Source organism: Solanum pennellii, chromosome 7 (genome assembly GCF_001406875.1).
Source record: "Solanum pennellii chromosome 7, SPENNV200".
Lineage (NCBI taxonomy): Eukaryota > Viridiplantae > Streptophyta > Magnoliopsida > Solanales > Solanaceae > Solanum > Solanum pennellii.
Genome location: NC_028643.1, coordinates 15,201,966 through 15,214,220, shown reverse-complemented (window position 1 = coordinate 15,214,220; position 12,255 = coordinate 15,201,966). Strand labels below are relative to the sequence as shown.

General features: G+C 39.1%; 1 long non-coding RNA gene across 3 annotated transcripts in view; it reads right to left on the bottom strand.

Annotated features, from left to right (window-relative positions):
• The window catches only part of LOC107026135, a 61,971-nt gene that overhangs the window by 30,472 nt on the left and 19,244 nt on the right, over positions 1 to 12,255 (bottom strand). For 2 of the 3 annotated variants that reach the window (XR_001457538.2, XR_003579349.1), the window contains exon 4: positions 6,360 to 6,422. The exons of the other annotated variant lie outside the window; for it this stretch is intronic. This is a non-coding gene — a long non-coding RNA (uncharacterized LOC107026135). Of the gene's footprint in view, positions 1 to 6,359; positions 6,423 to 12,255 lie in introns of those variants that run through there. 3 annotated transcript variants of the gene reach the window in all.

The window sequence follows — 12,255 nt, the reverse complement described above, 5'->3', positions numbered from 1 at the left end:
GCAAAGTTCTTGTGGCTGCTCGTCCGTCACTGCCTTTCCCCCACAGCTGCTGATAACATCGTTACCTGGGATCGGGCAGTGTTGATGGCGGCGATGATAGCCGGATTCGAGGTGGACTTCGCATGGCTTCTCCAGGTAGTCATGCACGAGAGGGCATTCAAGGTCACTACTACCTACCCCTTCCCGTGTCTGATCTTTGCCCTTTGCAGGTCCGCAGGTGTGCCCATATGGCACATAGATCAGTTGAAGACCCCGCAGGGCACCGTTGACGTCGGCCTCATCAGAGACGAGGCCAATGAGTTGGCCCTACGTAGAGGGCCCCGTCCAGAGCTGCCACCACTTGCTGATGATCTTGTTGATACGGTAGCCCAGGCCCGCACAGCTACACAGGCATCCACTGACACTACCCCGGTCGAGTCTATCCCGGGTAGTAGCACAGCCCCGAGCTCCTCTCGCACAGCCCCTCTACCGACACTGGTCCCGCTTGCAAGGGTCCAAAAACTAGAGGCACAAATGGCCACTCTTCTGTATCATATCCAGCCGTGGATGCAGAAGTCGATTGCTGAGTCCGAAGAGCGCCTAGAGAGGAAAATGGTACAGTTTACTGAGCGGAAGATTGCTGAGGTTAACCAGCGCCTGGACGCCTTCGAGTTGAGAGTGCTAGCACGACCAGCCCCCCCGGTAGATATGGCGACTCTTCAGGCTGCAGTCGACAGTCTTCGTACATACATCGACACGATCTTAGAGGCTAGGGTGCCGGAGTATGAGGCCCCTCCTGTCGAGCCTGCTGAGGACACGGTGTTGGCGGCCCTTTTTGCTACATCTGACATTCCACCACCTCCCCCTCGAGAGAGTGCCAAGAGGCGTAGGGGTCGAGCACAGGACGAGGCGCGAGCAAGGAAGAAGGAGCGCCGAGAGATGGAGGCTGTGCGGAGTGCCTCACTTGCTGAGGAGGCGGCACACCAGATGAGAGCGTCAGAGTTAGCGGCTGGGGCGTCTAGCTCCCGCACTGTAGATATAGCTGGAGGCACTACTGATGGTGCGGTTGTTTCTGAGGACACCACTGAGGGTGTCCAGATTGCAGAAGACGTGGGTTCCGGGGAACCAGACCCACTATCTTGCTGATCAACGGCGCTTTGCGCCACAGGTTTGCTTTACCTACCACTCTAGTATTTACATTTTTATGCATTGGGGACAATTGCATGCTTTTTTGTTGGGGGTGGGGTAAATGGATAGTGAGTGTTAGGGTGAAGTCTGAGTAGCCCAATTCACTATCCTCTTTTGGGGTTTTCTTGCCTGTGTTCTTTTTCCCCAAAAGACTGATTACTTTTTTTGTTGAACCGGCATGTTTATATCTTTTGTACATAGTTTAATTCTAGAGCATGATGGCTAAAATGATATCCTGATAAACTGAAAAATAATGCATGACTAGGCATAGTAACTGATAATTGTGTGGCTCTAAGCATGAAATAGAGTTACACCATTGCATTACCCTAAGTCTTAAATTCGAACTAGGTGTCTGACAATCTGGTATAGTGATGAGATGTCAAGTGAGTGTGAGGAGAAGTTGAATAGTCCACTATTGGTACTGAGCTAGAACTTGCCTGGTTAGTCCTGCTGAAAGTAAGCTGTAATAGACAATTAGGAAAGGATCATAGGCCCTTTTTCAACAAAGCCCATTTCTAGCCTAAATGAAAGAAACCAAATGAAATTTATCCTTCTTTGATCCAAATAATCTGAGCTTAAATTAGACCTTTCTTTTTCACCCCAACTGATCTTTTCTGGGAACAATGTGTTGGCCCTGGTCCCTCCTTGGACATGTGCACCTCAGCTTATGCCAAAAGCATAAGTTGAGGGTGGCTAATGCAGTAAACAACCTTCGTTATGGCCCTGACCCAACTTTGGGTATTGTGTACCTTGACTCATGGCAAAGCCATGAGTTGAGGGTGGCTATTATGAGGAATGCTCTGGAAAGTGGGGTTGAAAGAACAAAAGAGAGAGAAAGAACAAAAGTAAAGTGACTCAAAATTAGTTGAAAGAAAAGTAAAGAAAAAGAAAAATATACAAGAATTACAAACAAGAAAAGAAGAGAGTCACTTACACAAATGAAGAAAGAAGAGAAAATAGCAAGGTGAAAGAATATGAGAAACTGGGCGAGATAAAATGATAGAAAGTGGAAGGTTTAGCCGATATGTCAAGGAGGGCAAAAAGTCACTAAAGTATACCTAAATATACCCTACCTGACCCTGAGCCTATGTTACAAGCTAAGAAAGTCCTATCGTGATCCTAAGGGTTGTATAGCGAACTTAAGGCAGTGAAAATAAGGGCAAGCTTATGGCAATAGGTATGAATGAGTGTGACTTTGTTCTGAGAGCGAGTGTTGAAAAGTAATCCTTATACTCAAACTGAAATCATTGTGTGAAAAATGAGGATTTTGTTCTAAAGTGAGGACATTAGTTGCAATACCAGAATTGTTAGCACCTCGGTGAGAAATTGAAGAGGATAGGTGTTAATGCATGGTGAGTCTGTGTCATGTTCTGATCCCACAAAAATTCAAGCCTAATAGTGATAGCATGCATAGATTTGATGAGATTAATCGGGATTGATAGCCAAATGATTGCAAAGGATAAAACATGGATACTATTGTACAAAGATTGTGTAGTGAGTCATAGTGCGTCGCTTGAGGACAAACAACGAATTTAAGTTGAGGGTGTTGATATACCGTGGTTTCACGGTATAATTAATACTTTTTCCTTAAGTTTAGTGTGTCCGAAAGCCTTTTTGTGCTAATTTTGATATAAGTTTCTCTTTGTTTTGCAGGAAATCTGTCCAAAGCTGAATGCGGAGATTTTGAGCGAAAAAATGCAGAAGAGACCACCTACGGAGCTTATGACGGTCCGTCGTGCTTGTGACGGTCCGTAGGTGGCAGCGTAGTGCAGCTGCTGAAGGAAGATGGGGAAGTCTGACCAAGTGTGGGGTTACGAAGCTTGTGACGGTCCGTCGTGTCTATGACGGTCCGTCCTGCAGGTTCGTCATGAAGTTCAGAGAAGTAATCCCAGTACCCAGATTCCAAGAGTTGAAGTGTTTTGGAACGAAGCCCCTCGACGGACCGTTGTGCCTATGACGGTCCGTCATACTTGCCGTCGAGGGTAATGAAGAGAGCAGCAGAAGAAATTGCACAAGTATGGGACGACGGAATCCATGACGGTCCGTCGTGACCACGACGATCCGTCGCGAGGTCCGTCGACCCAGCCGCGTTTTGGCAGATTTCCAGCAATTAGAATTCTTGTTTAATTAGGTTTTTGTTTTTTTATAAATAGTTCGAAAAACCTCGTTTTTGAGGTTAGACTCCTGATAGTTAGACTCTTAGATTGTTAAAACTCCGTATTGGTAAACATTGTATTGTGAGATTCTTGATAATCATTAGACTTTTTGTGAGATTATTGATTACTTTGAGAATTCTTGCAAGTGATTTTTGGTGATTAATCAAGCAACCTTTTGGATTTTATTCTTTCTCATTGAAGTAAGTACATGAATTCTTATTTAATATATTTGAATATTGTGTTTATGGCTATGAGTAACTAAACTCCATAACTAGGGTTGTGGGAACCATAGGCAAATAATGAGATAAACCCTAACTAAAATAACAATTCTAGAATAGTGTCTTGCATGTATTAATAATTCTTTCGCTTAGAAGTCTTTTTAACGGATGATCAACGTTAGAACTCGCCTTAATGCTACTTGCCGGACCAAGGAGGTAGATAATAGGAAAAGAATTATTAACATAGATTTAGTGTATACTATCTAATAGGCTAGTATTGATTGGTACGAGGTAATAACTTAGTCAAATATCGAATACGATGCTTAATATGAGGTAAAGATAAGGGTTAGGAAAGCAACACACGTAGCCGGACCAAGGTGCGGAGTGAGATTTTCTAGATGCCGGACCAAGGATTTAGAAATACATAACATATCACTTTGCATGCAAGATACTAGGAAAGAATTGTTATAGTTGGAATTATCAAGTTATGAACCTGTGGGGAACACGTAAACCCTAGTTACTTTGATTAATTGATTAAAATCCAACTTTCAAAACTGTTAAGTGTCTCTTTCAATTTCGTTAGTTATTTTTACTCATTAGGAAATACAAACCCCCCTTTTTATGTTTTTACTTTCTAAGGAAGTTATCAACCGAACAATAGTAATAACAGTTTGAAGTTAAGTCTAGACTATTTTCCTCGTGGGAATGATCCCAACCTCACTAGTTGGGTTATTTACTTGACACGACCCCTTTACTTCTTATTTGAGAAGTAAGTTTGAGCGTATCAAATATCGAGTAAAATATCAAACTTCTTGGGTACTAGAGGAGTAACAAAGGATAAAGTAGCGTCGGGAACAAGTAAGGCATATACATCAATAGAGAAGACTTTCAACATACCGGTCACCACATCGGAAGAAGTCTCTTGCTCACCCCTATAGCGGAGAGCATAAAAGCGGCTCTTCTCTGGTGCTTCATTAGAACCAATTGCTTGAGCTTGAACAATTTCCTTCTCTTGACTCATCACATTAGGGCAATCCCTTACCTTGTGCCCACTCTTGCTAAAACAAAAACAATTATTTGTCCCTTTAAGGCAATCATCATAGTGCTTTTTGCCATACTTCCCACAAGTTGGCTTCTCGGTTGGTGAAAAAGTACCTTTTCCCTTCTTGAATTTAGGGTTAGAACCCTATCACCACTAGCTTTTGGGAACTTGGAAGGGACTTGACTTGAAACCCGCTTCTTAAATCTAGGCTTGTCTTGTATCTCAAGCCTATTCTTTGAAGAAACTCCATCAAGAGATCTTGCCCTCTTAGCATCATTACTCTTTCTCCTAGAATTTTCCTCTTCTACATGCTTGCCATGCACCATATGACGAGAAATGTTCATGTTGTCGTGTAGCATAGTTGAATGACACTCCTCTTGCAAATCATCCGACACCCCCGTCACAAAGTGGCTCATTTCATCTCTAAGATCGGAAACCAAAGAAGGAGCATATTTTGACATCTTAGTGAATTTCAAAGATTATTCATGAACAGTCATACCTCCTTGGCGAAGGTTGATGAACTCCACCACTTTTGCCTCCCTTATCTCCCTAGGAAAGAACCAATCAAGAAAAGCCTTCTTGAAGATCTCCCAAGTCAAAGGAGCAGCTCTCAAGGGCCTATTATCCCTCCATTGCACAAACCATGCTTGAGCTACGTCCTTGAGTTGATAAGTGGCCAACTCGGCCTTCTCACTCGTAAATAAACCCATATACAAAAGTATCTTATATTCTTTATCAATGAATTCTTAGGGGTCTTCCTCAACCTTAGACCCGTAGAATGTAGGAGGGTTCATTCGAGTAAGTCCTTTAGACAGGAAGCCATAGTAGTGACTTATTGATGAGGACGGGGCACAACCTCCCGATTTGCTTGAGCCTTCATAGCTTGGGTTTGTACAGTGGTGGCTTGAGCCAATTGAATGAGGGCATCCCTTATATCTCCATCCTCCAAGGGTGGAGGATTGACCGGAGCTTGTTCAACATTAGCATCTTCTTCAAGTGGAGGAACTTGCTCACCACGGGGAGGAGCTCCCGCATTGGCAATTTCCTCTTCAACTCTCCAAGTCCTTAGAGTTTTCATTCTTCCAATAAGCACAACAATAGGATTAGATGCAAAACCACACCATAAATATACTCTAACGGCACGATATAGGATTTCCAAGATAGAGAGTGATTCCTAGGCATCACATAGGTTTTTATTCATAAGTGTGGAGCGCTTCACAATTATGAATGCAAACCTACATAGGCGTTATAGAGAAAGAGACATAACTCAATGATATTCAACCTCATGGTCTGATATCAAGTTTGTCACATCTGGGTTCACCCCCTAGACGTAACCGACGTCGTCGTCCTCTTTGAGGACTAAGACTATCCCCTTAGTCTCATGTCATTACATTCATAGGTTGAAATTTGCGAAAAAATTTAAAACTTTTCATTACATGTACTTGGAGGTTTACATACACCTCTACATGATCATAATATATACGCATCGAGTATACATAGACCCTTCGTATAGGAAGGTTACATAGCCTTCTTCTTTTATTGCACATACATATATTTAGAATAGAAAATAGTCTCAAAGATTGTCTCATCTCATAACATGTAAACAATCATAACAATTTGGGCATAGCCCTACATTAAAAGGTAAACAAGACACATATAGGCTTATACAGGTCATACACAATGAAAGTGGAATGAACATGAAACTCTTAGAAAAACAAAGGAACTTCATAGGCAAGATATTGGCGTCGCCCTCGAAAAGTGAGGACCTACCCACTTGGATGATAGAGAATATTCAAGCCTTCTTCAAGTCGTCTTGAATAATCCTTCAACGACCGGAACCTCAAATGTTTGGGAAAAAGGAAGAAAATGTGGTTAGTACTCCACATGTACTAAGTATGAGACCATATGCACATATAAGAGCAAAACATGCTAAAAAGGGACATTTAGTCAAAACATGTCCTTTTACCCTTTTAAAAGTCTCATGCAAAATCAAGCAAGTCATACCAATCAACCAAACTTGCTTACTAACTCAAACAAGTAATATGTATCCCAACATACTTGGACCCGTGATTTACTACAACCCTATCATCAAGAAATAACATCACAAGCATGGCTAAGAGTCAATTATATAATAATAAGCAAGACAACCACTCATGAATCCTTATCAAGTCAACAAGTGCAATGACCAAGCAAAGCGCCATAACCTTACTCAATCATGTAGCCCCAACAAGAAACCATAACCAATGTCCAACTCCACATAGTATAACATTTAGATATACATTTCATCTTATTTTAAAAATATAACCCAACACATAGTCATAAGTGAACTAATCAACATATAGCATCAACAATGTGCAAGTTCATTATGTACATATCATATATTATCATAACACAATCATATATAAGCACATCCTCCTAAGACTCCCCTCAAGGATAACTAGTGCAATGCTTAGGTAGAGTCTCATATCCCTACCTAGACTAAGCTAAACCCCTTAGGTTATCCAAGTTAGAGTTCAAATCCTTTATTTCATTTACCTTTTGGGAACATCTTGCCTAACAAATATAGCCGGCAAAAGTCTTATGCCGACCATAGGAAAAGAGAGTTAGAGTTTGAAGAAGGTGATAAGGTGTATCTAAAGATTTCGCCTATGAAGGGGGTGGTGACATTTGGCAAGAACGGTAATTTGAGTCCTCATTTTGTGGGTCCCTATGAAATTTTGCAAAATATTGGTAAGGTTGCATATGAATTGAGTCTACCTAGTGAACTAGCTTCGGTTCATCCGCTGTTCCTTGTTTCCATGCTTAAAAAGTATATCGGTGATCCCGAGTCCATTCAACCTATTGAAGTCTAGGTTTTCAAGATAATCTCTCTTCTGAGGAGGTTCCGATTTAAATCCTTGATAGACAAGTAAAGAATTTAAGTAACAAAATGGTGGCTTCCGTAAAGGTGTTATGGAAGAACCACCAAGTTGAGGGTGCAACATTGGAGGTCGAGGCCGACATGAAGTCCCATTACCCTCATCTATTTGATAACTAAGGTTAGTTGTTCCTATTTATAGTGAAAGTAATCAGTTTATTTGAAGTTGCCTTGATTTTTGTTAAAATAGTGAATTTCATATTTGATATAGTAAGTTACAGTGAAAATATACCTATTTATATGAAAGTTTTCAATAGATGCTCTTTTAATTGATTTGAACTTATGTTGTGTACTATGGTATGTGGTATCTTCATGAGTTGTATTGATCATGTTGATATGAGTTGAAGAGGGCTTTGGCATAGTAAATGAGCAAGTAATGAATGTTGAACTCTTATGAGTTGAAAATGATGTTTTGAGTTACACTGTGAAAAAGGTCATGGGTTATGTTGATTTAAATTGTAACTCATGTTTTTATATGTTGTTGTTGGTTTGGCTGCTAGTCTTCAGTCTATTCCTTCCTTTTAAGAAATTTTAGTGTCATCCGAGGAAGAATGTTCCTAAGATGGGGGTATTGTAATACTTCGGAAGTCTAAAGCCTAATCTAGAGCCTAAAATGAGAGTCTAAGAGTAGTAACATTTTTTAAGGTGAAATATAATGTATATAAGGCATTTGGGAAGTTTTAGAATCAAAATATCAAGGAACGTCCATGACGTTCGGAAATTAGTTCAAATGGTGCTAGCTGCCTTAGTCTATTTGACAAGGTTTTAAGAGTCAGAAAATGATAAATTTGGTGAAAAGGTGTCTAACACGTATTAGAGTTGGTTTGTGGTCGAAACGTCTGGGTACGAGTCCCCAAGGCCCAATCAAAGGGTCCTTGAGGAGGACCCTTCTTGTTTGGCTAAAAGTTGTCAAAAGAAAGTACCATCGACGGTTGCCAACCCACGAGGCATAGGCCAATCAACAAGGCATCGATGGCCACCGTCAATTTTCACTTAGACATTTTGGACAAGGGTCAATTTAGGACACTCTCTGATCAAAATGACGGAGGAGCATCACGGAAGGGACACTAGTCATCGACTGACCTATAGCCCGTAGGTTGGGGTCTCGTCGACTAACCTACGGCCCGTAGGTCGGGGTCTCGTAGGTCAGGTCACTACTCTTACTGCCACATTTTAAGATAGTTAAATTAATTAATTAGGTGGTTAATTAATTATCTGGGGTTTAAGGGAGGCCTAATTAAGTTAGTTAATGACTTATATAAAGACCCCAAACCTAATTAGACTAAACCCAACTCTCATAATTCCCAAAACCCAATTGTTCTTCCTTCTCTCTTCTTTCTCTCTTCCAAAGAAACTCCATTGAAGACCACGCAAAGGAGGGTTCTAGGGCTGCAAAGGATCAAGTTTTCTCCATCAAACTTCATCAATTAGTAAGGTATGGGATTCCTTTCACCTTTGGGATCTATTTCCCCAAAAAGGCTCCTCCAAATTGATTTCAAAAAGAAGAGTTTTAAATGGGTTTTCTTCTATTGCGAAATTGATACTTTATATTACGATATATATATATACATCGGAAAGGGGCCTAAAATACCCTCGAAGTATTGAAAATGGTACAAAATTGCCCTTCATCCACCTATTGCCTCCAAAATACCCTTCTCATCCACCTATTGGCTCAGAAATATCCTTGTCATCCACCTTTGGGTTCAAAATTGAGCACTTATTTAACAATTTTAAAATTAAATTGTTTAAATATTTTTTAATATACTTCGCGCTCAACTGTTTGTTATAATTTAAATTATTATATAATTTTTAAACCAACCCACTACCCACTCATTACTAACTAAACCCGATCCAATTAATAAACCAATTATAATATCATAATCACCATAAACAATACTAAAACACAACGAAATTATAGATTCCTGATCCAAAATTATTCGAGTCCGAATTGAAGCCCCAATTAAATTTATGTTGAGCCGTTTATTTAGGAGGACACTTTCAATAAGATTCTCTATCAAGTTTGGATTCAAAATTTATATTTAAAGGTAAGAAGTATTACATGTCAAATTAATTCATGCACTTTTTCCTAATATAATTTTATAAATATTTATGATTTATTTTAAAACCTTTAATATATTATTTTTAAAAAAAAGTTATCTATGAAGTAACATCATATAATTGAGATGAAAAAATAATTAAGATGAACATAGTCAGACTTTTAAGTTTATCGGTAATTTTTATTTAGACACTTGAATGTATGACAATTTACTTCTATAGATATTTTCGCCTCAAAATTTTTAAAACACTTATTGACAGTAGCTTTCCTGTTGTTGCATTAGTATTTTGACGGGTTTATTATTTTGGTGGGGTTTAATTAGTAATGAGTGGGTAGTGGATTGATATAAATTACACTAATAAGTTAAATTATAACAAAAAGTTGAGGCCACATATTTAAATATATATATATAAATATTTCAAATTTAAAACCATTAAATAAGTGGTAAATTTTGAACCCAAATGTGGATGCCGAGGGTATTTTGGATCCATTAGATGGGTGAGAAGGGTATTTTGGAGCCAATAGGTGGATGGAGGGTAATTTTGTATCATTTCTAATACTTCAAGGGTATTTTAGGCCCTTTTTCCGTAATATATATGTGTGTGTGTGTGTGTGTGTGTGTGTGTGTGTGTGTGTGGTGACATAAAAGTAGAAGATTATGTAATCTTCCTGTACGAAGGTTCTATATATACTCAATATGAATATTATGTGTATGCGAGAAGTCTATGTAAACCTCATGATAGATAGACAAAAAGTTTTAATTTTTTTTGCATTTTTAACCTATGAATATAATGATGTAAGCTAAGAGGCTAGTCTTAGTCCTCTTCAAAGACGACGACGTTGGTTACGTCTAGGGAGTGCTCCCCAGATGTGACAAGTCACAACGCAAAGAAATATAGAGAGAGCAATTGCTTCAGAATTAGGTGGGGTGCATACGTATGTATGAAATAGCAAGTATCCAGGATGAGGAGAGCTCATCAGATTTTGTCATGACTATGCTTAAAGTCTTTACTTATGATGTTTATGCCTTGTTTGATCCCAATGCGAGTTTTTCATTTGTTAATCTATATGTAGACATGAAGTTCAGCTATTCCCCTGACAAACTTCTTGAAACTTTCAGTGTTTTCCAGACTGGTTGGTGTTGTATAACAACAGAAAGAGTCTATCATGATTGTACCATCATTGTCAATCATAAGGACACCATAGTTGATCGAGTTGAGCTACATATGGTGGAATTTAATGTTATTCTATGTATGTACAAGCTCCATTCTTGTTAAGCCTCAGTGTATTATAGAACTCGAGTAGTCAAGTTCAAGTTTCCTAATAAACCGGTTATAAAGTGGAGAAGTAGTTCAGTAGTGCTTAAGGGTCGATTCATTTAATACCTTAAGTCTAGCAAGTTAGTTTCCAAGGGGTGCATCTATATATGTTAGTCTGAGTTCATGACTCTAGTGTTGAGACACCGTTTATTCAGTGAATTCCAGTTGTGAGTGAGTTTCCAGAGGTCTTCATAGATGATCTTCATGGACTCCCTCCTTAGAGAAAAATCAACTTCAGTATAGATATCCTTCTTGATAATCAAAAGATCTATATTCCTCCATATAGAATGACTCTATCATAGTTAAAAGAGATAAAAGAATAGTTAAAAGATCTTCTTGATAAAGGTTTTATTCTGCCTAATGTCTCACATTAAGGCTCTCCGGTCTTATTTATAAGGAAGAAAGATTGTTCTCTCAAAATGTGTATTGATTACCGCTAATTGAACAAGGTCACTATCAAGAATAAGTATCCTTTTCTGAGAATTGATTCTTTCTTATCAACTTCATGGTGCCACTTGTTTTTCTAAGATAGACCTCAGATCTTGCTATTGTCAACTGAGAGTAACCGAAAGTGGCATCCCTAACACAACATTGAGGACCGGTCATGGTCATTATGAGTTTCTTATTATGTCTTTTGGCTTGACTAATGCTCCTGCAACATTCATGGACATCATGAATAGAGTTTTTAAGCCTTATCTTGGAATATTTATCATCATATTTATTGATGAAATTATGATTTATTCGAGGAATAAGAGGAATCATACTAGTCGTTTTAGAATAATTCTCGAACCTCTCAAGGATAGAGAGTTGTATGCTAAATTTTCCAAGTGTGAGTTTTGGCTTGAGACTGTGGCATTCTAATACCACATTGTTTCTGGTGATGAGATTAGAGTTGACACTCAAAAATTTTAAGTAGTGCAGAACTGGCCCAGACTCACATCTCTAACTGATATAAGTAGTTTCTTGGTATTGGCCAATTATTATAGAAGGTTTATCGGGGGGTCCTCATCCATTTCATCCGTGTTGACAAAGTTGACTTGGAAGAGTGTGAAGTTTCATTGGTCTGAAGCTTGTGAGAAAGTTTTCAGGAATTGAAAGCCCGCTTGACTAATGCCCCAGTATTAACCCTACCTGAGGGTACGCAAGGCTTTGTTGTGTATTGTAATACATCCAGAGTCTGACATAATTTTGTATTTATGAAAAATGACAAAGTTATAGCTTATTCTTGTAGACATCTTAAGATTCACGAATAGATTTACCTGGATCGTGATCTCGAGTTAGCTATTATAGTATTTGCTTGTAAATATGGCATCACTATATCTATTATGTGCATGTTGATGTGTTCACCAATCACAAGAGTCTCCAATATGTTTTCGGTCA